We start from the raw sequence: 10,394 nt of genomic DNA, 5'->3' as shown, positions 1-10,394 counted from the left end.
AATCAGAAGCCTGCTTGCTGCTGTCACGTGGTGAAGTGAAAGTTTATGTTATTTTAATAAATTATTTTGTAATATTACTAAAATGTCTGGTGTGGTTCTAATGCACAACAAAGCAAATCTTTCACATAAAAACTCGATTTTAATATATGAGAGATAGTACTCATTTTGTATTGAATGCTATTTATTCCATATCTATTTTAGATTATATGAAACATTATTATTTTAATGTAAAAACAACAAACACTTAGTGTATAATAAATAAAAAAAATCACAGGACAGGTTTCACTTTTGGAGGCTGGCTCCATTTATTATCAAATAAATGTGCGGGCGAGGGTGAACCTCGCGCCGGGCTGTAGAGCGCGGGCTCGTCAGGCAGCGACCACTCGAGGCCGAGGCTTTACACTCGCCAGCACTCGTATATTATGAAGACTTTACACTCGCTTTACACTCGTTCCTCTATGGCCAGCAGCCATATCACCCTGTAGCCCAAGACTGGTTGCCCACTGAAGCTAAGCAGGGTTGAGCCTGGTTAGTACCTGGATGGGAGACCTTCTGAGAAAACCAGGTTGCTGCTGGAAGAGGTGTTAGTGAGGCCAGCAGGGGGCGCTCACCCTGTGGTCTGTGTGGGTCCTAACGCCCCAGTATAGTGATGGGGACACTATACTGTCAAAGAGCACCGTCCTTCGGATGAGACGTTAAACCGAGGTCCTGACTCTCTGTGGTCACAAAAAAAATCCCAGGATGTCTTTCGAAAGAGTAGGGGTGTAACCCCGGCATCCTGGCCAAATTCGCCCATTGGCCTCTGTCCATCATGGCCTCCTAATCATCCCCATATATATATACCAATTGGCTTCATCACTATGTCTCCTCTCCACCAGTAAGCTGGTGTGTGGTGGGCGTTCTGGCGCAATATGGCTGCCGTCGCATCATCCAGGTGGATGCTGCACACTGGTGGTGGTTGAGGAGATTCCCCCTTCTATGTCAAGCGCTTTGAGTGCCAAGAAAAGCGCTATATAAATGTAATGAATTATTAATTATTATTATTTACACGGCCTACGCTGTCCTTGTCAGCGTCCTCACCGTTAGGTCCACCAAACCTAGCTCCTGGAACAAATGGTGAAACTCCTGAAACCCTCCGGAGGGTCTGGTGGATCCGAGTACAGCGATGATGTACCCTACGCAGCTGTTTCTGCTCTCCAGAGCAAATACGAGCGGTGACTCTCTCGATTAATGCTAATGCTCGATAAACATCTAAAAAAGATGGCCGCCTCCGGATTTCGCTTCTGACGCGCGTAAATTTCGCTTCAAACTTTTGTTTTTACACGCGTCAGTTTCACTCTTGACGCGCAAATTAACACAAAGTGGTCAAGCGTCAAACTAGACGCGGGAGACGCGAATTTGACGCGCTATTCGCGTCCGGTGTGAACGCACAGTTACGGTGTGTGTGATGACAGGGTGCAGACAGCGATCGCGGAGCAGCGGGATGATTTAGATCGCCAACTTTTGATGAATTTATGAGAAATCTACAGACACAAACAGACAAGGTGTCGTAAAATAAAGACCTAAATGTGTATTCCGGACTTTTTTTCACCACAAGTCTGAAAGAAGACAAAAATCCCAAAATAAAAAAAATTGACCAGAAAAAAAGTGTGTTTTTACCTGCCGTGTCTCACCTTAATTACATTTAATATTTTGCTTGTGAATAGGTTGACAACGCTACAATGGTATTTGCCGAATAAATACGTTGCAGCAGCGTTGCTAATGCTAATCATTACTAGGCCTATCTCTCTTTACCTGTTGCCACTTGTTCACCTGTCCTCTTGAAAATAAATCTGTAAGCTTGACACATTTTGGCAGCATCCTCCTCCAATGTCTTTCTTTTTTCAACCTAGCTTTTTCAGCCCCCTGGCCTCTTCCTCCCATCCATCCTCCCTGACGTGTACAGTTACGGTAGGGCCGGCCCAGCTATCGGTAGCCTACTACCTGAGAAAACGTTTTGAAAAAGACGGGCTATGGACCCAACCAACTCTATTTGGAAGAGGAGGGGAGAACTCGCTTACATGGTACAACCCATGCAGAGGCTGTGCGCTGCGGTGTTAGAATGCGGAATGTGTGTAGCCTTTAAGAGAATATAGACAACGTTCCTCTAATTCTTCAGTTATAATTCCCCTTTCAATTAATTCAGATTTCACCGTCATTTTTATATTTTCTTTAATACGTTTATCCCCAGCCACCACTATAGAATAATACTCAGCTATTTTAAGCAACTGCTCCTTTGTGCATTTCTCCAAAGCCTCCTCAGACGGAGCTGCAACGAACGTTTCACAGTCAACCATTTCCACTACTAATTACAATCAGCAAAATCCCAACAACATACCGTTCCAACAGGCCCAGCTAGAAAGTAGCGTTTCCCTGTGAGCACTGAGAGGACTAATCCTCAATCCGGTTCGGAGTTTCCCCGCTACCTAAAGATCACCCAACTAACTAAGCTCCCCTCTAGTATTCATGTGGTTACTTGTGGTGGGTATTTACGCACTGAAGACCGCTGGACCAGGAGAGCGACTAGCAAGCCAGCAACCCCCCCCGGAGCCACGGACATGCTCCCAAGCAAAGCTTCACCCACGTTCTCCACAACACTAACCCAGATCTGCTCAACGAGCCCCAAAAGGGGATCGTCGCTACAGCCTACAAGAGAAAACTCCGAACCGCTTTTTAAACAATAGCACACAAGGACCCACACCTGTCATCTGTCACCTGTAACACAACGTCTGGACTAAAATTCTCCTTCCCCAGCCTGAATAATGAAGAAGAAAAAAACTAAACAAAAATAAATAATTCCACGCCAACTTAATTCCAACCAAGCCTAACGCTTACCCTGCTAAATCAGCAAAATAGCACTGCGCCCTTTCCTTCAAACATCCCCAATCAAACCATTACCACCGTAACAACGGGGAAAACAAAGTAATTTATCATACTTGAGCTACCCTGCTCACAATCAAACAATAGTCAAACAAAGCAACATGCGCGACTAACTATCAACTGTTCGAGCACTCCACAAACCTATTTCAAACAAATTTACAAATATTTCACATAGATCGCGCTACTCAAACAGTTCAAAAACGGACGAGCCCCCATTTTGTCATGACCGAGCTCAAAGGCCATGACAAAAACTGGGAAAGGACTCAGCGATTGATTTAACAAGGTTTATTATAACGTAAAATAATCAAACAATACCTGAATAATGAGATGGGTTAGTCAGCAACCTCAGTTGTGTGAGTGTGGATGAGTGATCGTGGGGTAAAGTGTTGAAGTGTTAAAATAAAACAAACATATAACAAAACCAAAACAGGTGACTGCTGGTAGCGAGGATCAGAGAGCGCAACGATCTTGGAGGTGGAGCTTTTATCTCCTGTGGCGCACTGGGACCAGGTGTTCCCAATCGGGAAGGACCTCTGCAATCAGCTCCTCAAAAACAGAAGAAGACATCACCCTTGCAGTACTGACAAACATAAACAGTCAAGCCACACAGGGGCGGCGTCACACACCCAACACATTCGCGAGATTCTACAATCTCCGGGTAGAGCCAGTGTCCTCTCATGTACTCGCTTCCACTAGCCAGTAAGTAGGACCTGCTCGGTGTCATCGCTTGCTGCGCCATTCCACTCCACCCACTGGATACGTGCGCTATTTCACTCAGATGAGTTCTCCTTAGACCCTGAGTTCCTCCTGCACTGTTGATGCTATCACCAGAGTGCATGCCCGGTCAGTCAGCCCTCGTGATTGGCTAGGTGCCTCCGTTGTGTATGGTTCCCCCGTTGGGCAACCCCCACATGTGTATTTCCATGGTAAGTCTCCTCCGAGCTTGTGTCTTTCCCTTGCCTCGAGGTTGAAACATTCCACCCTGCGGGCTGGATACCTCTGAGTTTCTCCATATGCATCCCGGACTCGGGTCATATGTGTTCGAAGTCCTCCCTACGAGTAGGTGCTGTGTTACATATTCCTCCTGGGATATGCTACCCAGTGTACCTTGGTATTCCTGCATTAGTCCTAGCCCTTCGTCCGTGCTAGTCTCACGGCAGGGAGCTCAGTCTTGCGCAGGGCACTGGAAGACAGCCGTTGTGTCATGATTAGATTGGGACCTCCACTGACGTAACTCGCAGTGACTGAACGAAAGGGAACGTCTCGGTTACGTATGTAACCCTCGTTCCCTGAGGAGGGAACGGAGACGTTACGTCCCTCTCCCACAACCGCTGTACCGCTGGAACGGCCTGGAGTTGAGTCTCGGCTCCTCGGCAGGAAAACATAATGCAAGAATGCCAGCGTCCCTGCTTTTATACCCATGCGGTGGGGCGGAGTTGCGCTATGCAAATTCCGCAGACCCATGGCATTTCCTTGCCATTGGCTCGTTTTGTAGAACTCGAAGGTGATAGGCTTCTAAGCGAAACCCCCATTTTGTCTTTCACTGACTTAACATCTCCGTTCCCTCCTCAGGGAACGAGGGTTACATACGTAACTGAGACGTTCTCATTCGTGAACAACAGTTTACTGTCATAAGGTTCACAGATGAGTAATAAATTGTGCAAAGGGACTTCTCATATGGGTGGCTGTTGATTCATCCTGGAGTCATATTCCTGCCACAACCCTTGCAAACACACCATTTGGTAAAACAGATAATCAAATTTCCCCTCAAGGTCACAGCACATCACTAGAAGAGAACAATACATCCACACAGAACAAACTTGATCTAATATCAACTACTAATGAGTTATTGTCACATTTTAACATATAGTGAGCTGTAAATCCTAAAGAGTTACAAATGGCAAGTATGCATAGGCCTATGTGTGTTAGAGTATATGTGGTGCGTTATTGACCTTCATGACATTAGGCACAGTTGTCTTTGCATGTCTCACACAGCTATCATGAAAACAGCAAAGTAAAATTAAATAAGAACATCAACTCTTGATTAATTTTGACTGCATGATTGAATTAATTAATTACAAAACAAATGCATATTTACTCTCTGAAAGCCAGGCTAAATAAATAAACACGTTTACTGCATTCCTAACATGGGTCAGACCCTCAGTCATTCTTCGATACCAAATACTTACAGACATTGCTTGTTTTGTCACATTAATACCAGAATAGGTTTAAAAAAAACTGATTTCTTATACTTAATTTAATAAAAGAGTTGTATTGCAAATTGTTTGATTCATTGTTTAATGCAGCTCAAAAGTGTAACTAATTTACACTGTGCTTACAATTGTTTGATGTGGATGCTGCTCCACAGGGCACTGAATTTACTTGAGTTTGTAGACAAGGGATGTCAAAGTGGGGAAGGGGCTTGTGCGGTCTCACAAAATTTAAACTTAAATGCAGTCATGCACATACTTAGAGAAAATTGATGCCATAGGTCAAAAAAACACAAATCTAAAATAAAAAATGTATGTACAAAATCATATATATGTTCAAATCTTATACGTATATGATATGTTAAAATCCTATATCAATACAAAGTAATTCTGTCATGATGCTGATGTATGTCAGAAATGTTTTCATGACTATTCCCTGTATTTTATTCTACAGTAGATGGGTAAGAAGGAGGGCTGTATCTGAACGCTTTGTTCACAGACCATTAGGCAGCGTCCATGTGACTGAATCACTTTCCATCTTTCTCAAAATTCTCGGTAACTCTCACTGGATATGCCCTAGTGCTGCTTCTCAAATGCTCACAAATACCCAATTGTTCTAAAGCAACATCATGTTTATTTGTTTATTTGTGGCCGTTTCAAAGAATGGTCAGTGTCGAAAGAGGCCTGACTGTGCCTGATCATTGATACAAACACCAGCCAAGAAAGCTGTATGTCACAACCAAAAATGTGCACACCCTCAAGCCATTCAGAAACTACACTGAGCTGTGACGTGAAAATCAGCAGAAAGGGGGCAATACTAATTCATTTAAAACTTTTAAGAGCCCTACAAATTAAGAATCAGGCACTATAAATGTAAATGTTTAAATGTTGCTTGCAAAAAGTTATTTGTCAGAATACCAATTTTTTTTAATGTAGAAATATGCTTTTTGCTGCTAGATTTTGTTAGTTAGTAGAGTTGTTATTACATCCATCAGCAAGTATTATTGGAGACATACCAGAAAATCCCTTGGACCTCCTGTTCTATGGGCCAGTGTTCTTGGACTTGGACACTGACACTGACACCAAGCAGTGCAGATGCACAATAGCAAAAAAAGAAGAAAAAAAAGGGTAACACTTTCTTTAGCTGTCCTTGTTACATGTACTTACTTTAGTAATAGTAAATTATGCATAACTACATTAAACTAACCTTAAACCAAACCCTGTAACCCTAACAGTATACATGTTGTTAATGAATATTACTCAGTACCTAAATGTATAATTGCACTGTAGCAGGGATGCCTTAAAATAAATAAATGAATAAATAACAACAACAAAAAGATTCTCCTTTACAGGTACCATCTATTCTACAAGCCACAAGTATTCAATAACCTAAAATGTTGTAATGTAACAATACATTTATGTGTGAAATTAATGAGGACAAAATTACTGAGTGAACCTTTACTAATTTATATAACATTTATACTATGTTTACCAAGAAGAAAATCACACTGCAGTTCAGAAAAGAGTGATATTTCTATCCAATTTCATTTTAGTGTATGAGAACTTTGAGGATAAAAGTAATTTGGACAGCTCAGACATATGCAAATTATCTAAAAAGGGAAATATGAATAATTAATTATAACTTGTTATGATAAATTATAAATATTTTGATAGGTTAATAGAATTAACTTGATGTAGCTAAATTAATATTACAATCAATTAATCTGTTCGTCCAGCGAAAACACTCAGTATTGATCGTCTATCAACTCTCAGAAATGATTTTTGCATGGTCATTGAAAAATAACTCTTTCTTAGCATGTAGCTGTGATCGCATTGTTAAAGTGACGTTGATTTACAAGCAGGAACCAGAATCAAAACTCGTGTGAGATGTGCACAAAAGTTCATTTAACTAAATCACGAACACAAACAATCTACGAAAACACATAACGCACAATCACACATACATGGGATGGGATGGGTAAAATATGACAGTGAAAGTGAATGAAACTGGAACCAGAAACAAGGAATGAAGCTAAAAGAATTATTTAACCATCTGAACAGAACCATCAGTTTCTTAGTTTAAAGCACCTTGTTAACAAGGGGTCTACTGCTTACTAAACCTCTGCTAGTTAGTCAATTGTACGATACTTGCAATGCCTTAGCCATTGAACGAGCGTCCGGATATGCACTCTCAGGAGAAAGTCTTAAAGGTTGAGCAGTTCAATTCTTCCGTGTGAAGGGTGTCGAGACTTCGGTGATGTTAGTCTGACTCTGTTACTGTTGGGAGAGTCTTGGCTTGATGGTTTGAGGCCTGGAGAGGTCAGACACTACACATACCACCAAATGAGTGAAATGTAATTATATTGAAACGAAACTTTCATAATTTGTTTTATGAATTATGAAAAATACTTGTCTCACCTTAACTGAAATGTCAGAAATACTTTAATCATGAACAAAACATTCTGAATATTAAATCTTTTTTGGTTGGTTTTATAAAAAATAAATTTAAAAAAACATGCTATATAATGCAAAACTTCTCTTGACCTAAGATGGCACAAAATTCTACATTTAATGAATGGCGATGCTACCCTGGATGCCAGCCCGAACCCCGCCCACAACATTTTTTGGTCGGGAAGTTCGGTCTGGACTCGCTCCATTGAGGAGTAATTATGATCAGTCAAAAAATGTTCGGGCCAATCAAATTGCCAGGGCGGGCTTTATACGATGATGGACAGATGATCTGCAGGGACGTAATCATCACTTTATCAAAGAGCGCTTAAAGGGGTCATATAATGGTACATGCACTTTTACAAGTTGATTGTACTGAAATGTGTGTTGGCAGTGCCTGTACACAACCATCATAAAATGATAAAAATCCATCCAGTGTTTTTGTTTTAATCTCCTTATATGTTTTCCCCTGCCTCAAATCAAGCCGTTCGACCGTGTGACGTCACACGGTCGGAAGCCCCTCCCACGATTATTGATTGACAGGAGCGTTTCAACACAGACCCGCCCTCGCTCATGAGGGAGCTGTCAATCATAGTCTACAGAAGAACGGAAGTGAGTGTAACGTTTTATTAAACTTTATATTAATATATTAATCTTTGCAAATCGCTAGCTGCACGCTTCACAATGAATGCGTCTAAGGTTTACACTAAGGGTACATTACGGCATGTTTTCTATGTATGACGTTCTCAATATAATTCATAATCCCACGTTTATACTGAACAACGCGTTATGGTTATTGTGTTATTGTGTTACAAACGGTGTACGCACAGAACAGAGAGGCGGGGTGAGCAAAGCTCATTATCATTTAAAGTCATATGCACTGAAACGGCGTGCTGAAAACAGAGCTGTTTTTGACCTGGTAAAATAAGTGTTTTCTTACAATACTAATGAGAATTTTTAATTAAAGTATATTACAAACTTTTAATTTAGAACCTAAAGAATCATGTTAGCTTGTACAAAAATGCCATTATATGACCCCTTTAACTGGTTTCCCTCAGAGATGACTGCCGCTGGAGAACCCTGTGGTCGTTGTGGTTTCTCCTTTGGTCGCACTCATAGAGGACCAAGTAAAAGAAGCAACACTCGTTATTTTACTTCTTCCAGCGTGCATTTGAGTTCTGTAGTTGACAACTGTGCTATGCAAAGTAGTTGACTTACTGCGTTGCTCTCATTGGTTGTAGGTCTATCCAATTGAGTGCAGAGTTGTTGTTTTTTCCTGGTTCGGTTAAGACACGCCTCATAATCAAAGCCCTATGGAGCAGTATCAGACTCACATTCTGACTAGAATATGAGTTTGACGAAGTCAGGCTATGGCGATGCTCTTCTTAATTACAAATGTACATCTAATTATGAACATTTATAAGATTAGGCCTAGTCCGTAAAAACAGTTTAGTGGTAAATGATCTAATTTTGTGTCTTTGGGAAAAATACGGTGTCATTGTATCATTTTCAAAGGTTTTGTGTCTTTTTGTTTATGGGGATTTTAGATTTGCGGAGTAAAAAATTGGCACAGAAGAATCAGAATGATATTAAAATAAGAATAATATCAAGTAATTTTCACATCCTCTAAAATTTTAGCTATGGCTTATCCTCTCTTTGAATAATTTTACTTTTTATGCTGACAACTAAATATGCAAATGTTTCTATTTATTTCCCTTAATAAAACATTGACTGATGCATGATCATCCTGATACTAAATGTTACAATTTAAAAGTAAATACACATTGTTCTTAAAGGGGCCTCTTCTTCCATCTTCCATACAAGTTAAAACTGTTGCAGTTCTGAATGTAAAGCTTTTATTTTAGGTGTGAACATGATCACTTCCTAGACAGTTGGATAGAAAGGACAGTTTATGTAATTAATTTGCTACTAATTTTACTACTTTCACTGACACACATCCAAACATATCAGACGAATAACCCCACACTATTGTAAAAGAAAAAAAATGCTAAAACCAAAAACTACTTGCTACAGTCTAAAATTTTTAAGATTCTGTTGTAGAACAAATAGCACTATAAAACGGAAAGTAAAACGAAATACTGTCAGTGTCAGAATAATTGCAGTAGCCTACATCCCTGGAATTCCCATTCCTTTCTACACACTGTATGTGTGCAGTGCAGCTAATCAAACACTTGAGAAAAAAAATGAGAAAAGTGTACAACGTAGGCTAAATGTATGCTTTATTAATGGTGTGTGTATAGGCGTTCCATAGTAGGCTATAGCATACTGACAAAATAATGAAGCCTACATAATTAAACAGGTTATAATAGAAGTGTTAACAATATGGTGACCAATACATTGCTAAATCTAAAGTAATGTTGGATGCTGAGGCCGGGAGTCATAATTATTAGTTATAACATTGCGTCTCTTTCAATATAGCTATAGGCTACTTTGATTTTTTTTTGTCTTGGGCTACCTCCCGCTTTGACTTCCAGAATTCGACTAGGCCAACTGTGAATGTGTTTTTATAAATTGTGGACACAAAGAGAAAACTCGTTCTCGCGATTGTTCTGTTTTAATTGGTTTGATACCAGTTAAAAAAAAAAAAAAAAAAAAAAAAAAAGAAACATTAACAGACTCTCTTACTGCTTTATCGTGTCATTGTAGCTCCAAGTCTTCCTGGATCAGCTGTTTGAATGCGCATGCGCAGTACAGTACTGCAGCACGGTTTGCCGTGACGTTAAGAGGCAAGTCCGAACAAATATCTCCCTACGTGTAATAATTATTAGGCACAACAGCTTATGAAGGAGCTGATTC

At 40.4% G+C, this 10,394-nt stretch overlaps 1 pseudogene; it reads left to right on the top strand.

The window, feature by feature from the left end:
- Positions 1-461: 461 nt before the first annotated feature.
- On the top strand, positions 462-578 carry LOC130099466 (5S ribosomal RNA; annotated as a pseudogene).
- The last annotated feature ends 9,816 nt before the right edge of the window (positions 579-10,394 follow it).

Source organism: Rhinichthys klamathensis, unplaced genomic scaffold, assembly GCF_029890125.1.
Source record: "Rhinichthys klamathensis goyatoka isolate OS25496 unplaced genomic scaffold, OSU_Roscu_1.1 h1tg000229l_1, whole genome shotgun sequence".
Taxonomy (NCBI): Eukaryota; Metazoa; Chordata; class Actinopteri; order Cypriniformes; family Leuciscidae; genus Rhinichthys; species Rhinichthys klamathensis.
The sequence above is the reverse complement of the archived record's forward strand: the minus strand, read 5'-3'. Positions and strand labels throughout refer to the sequence as shown.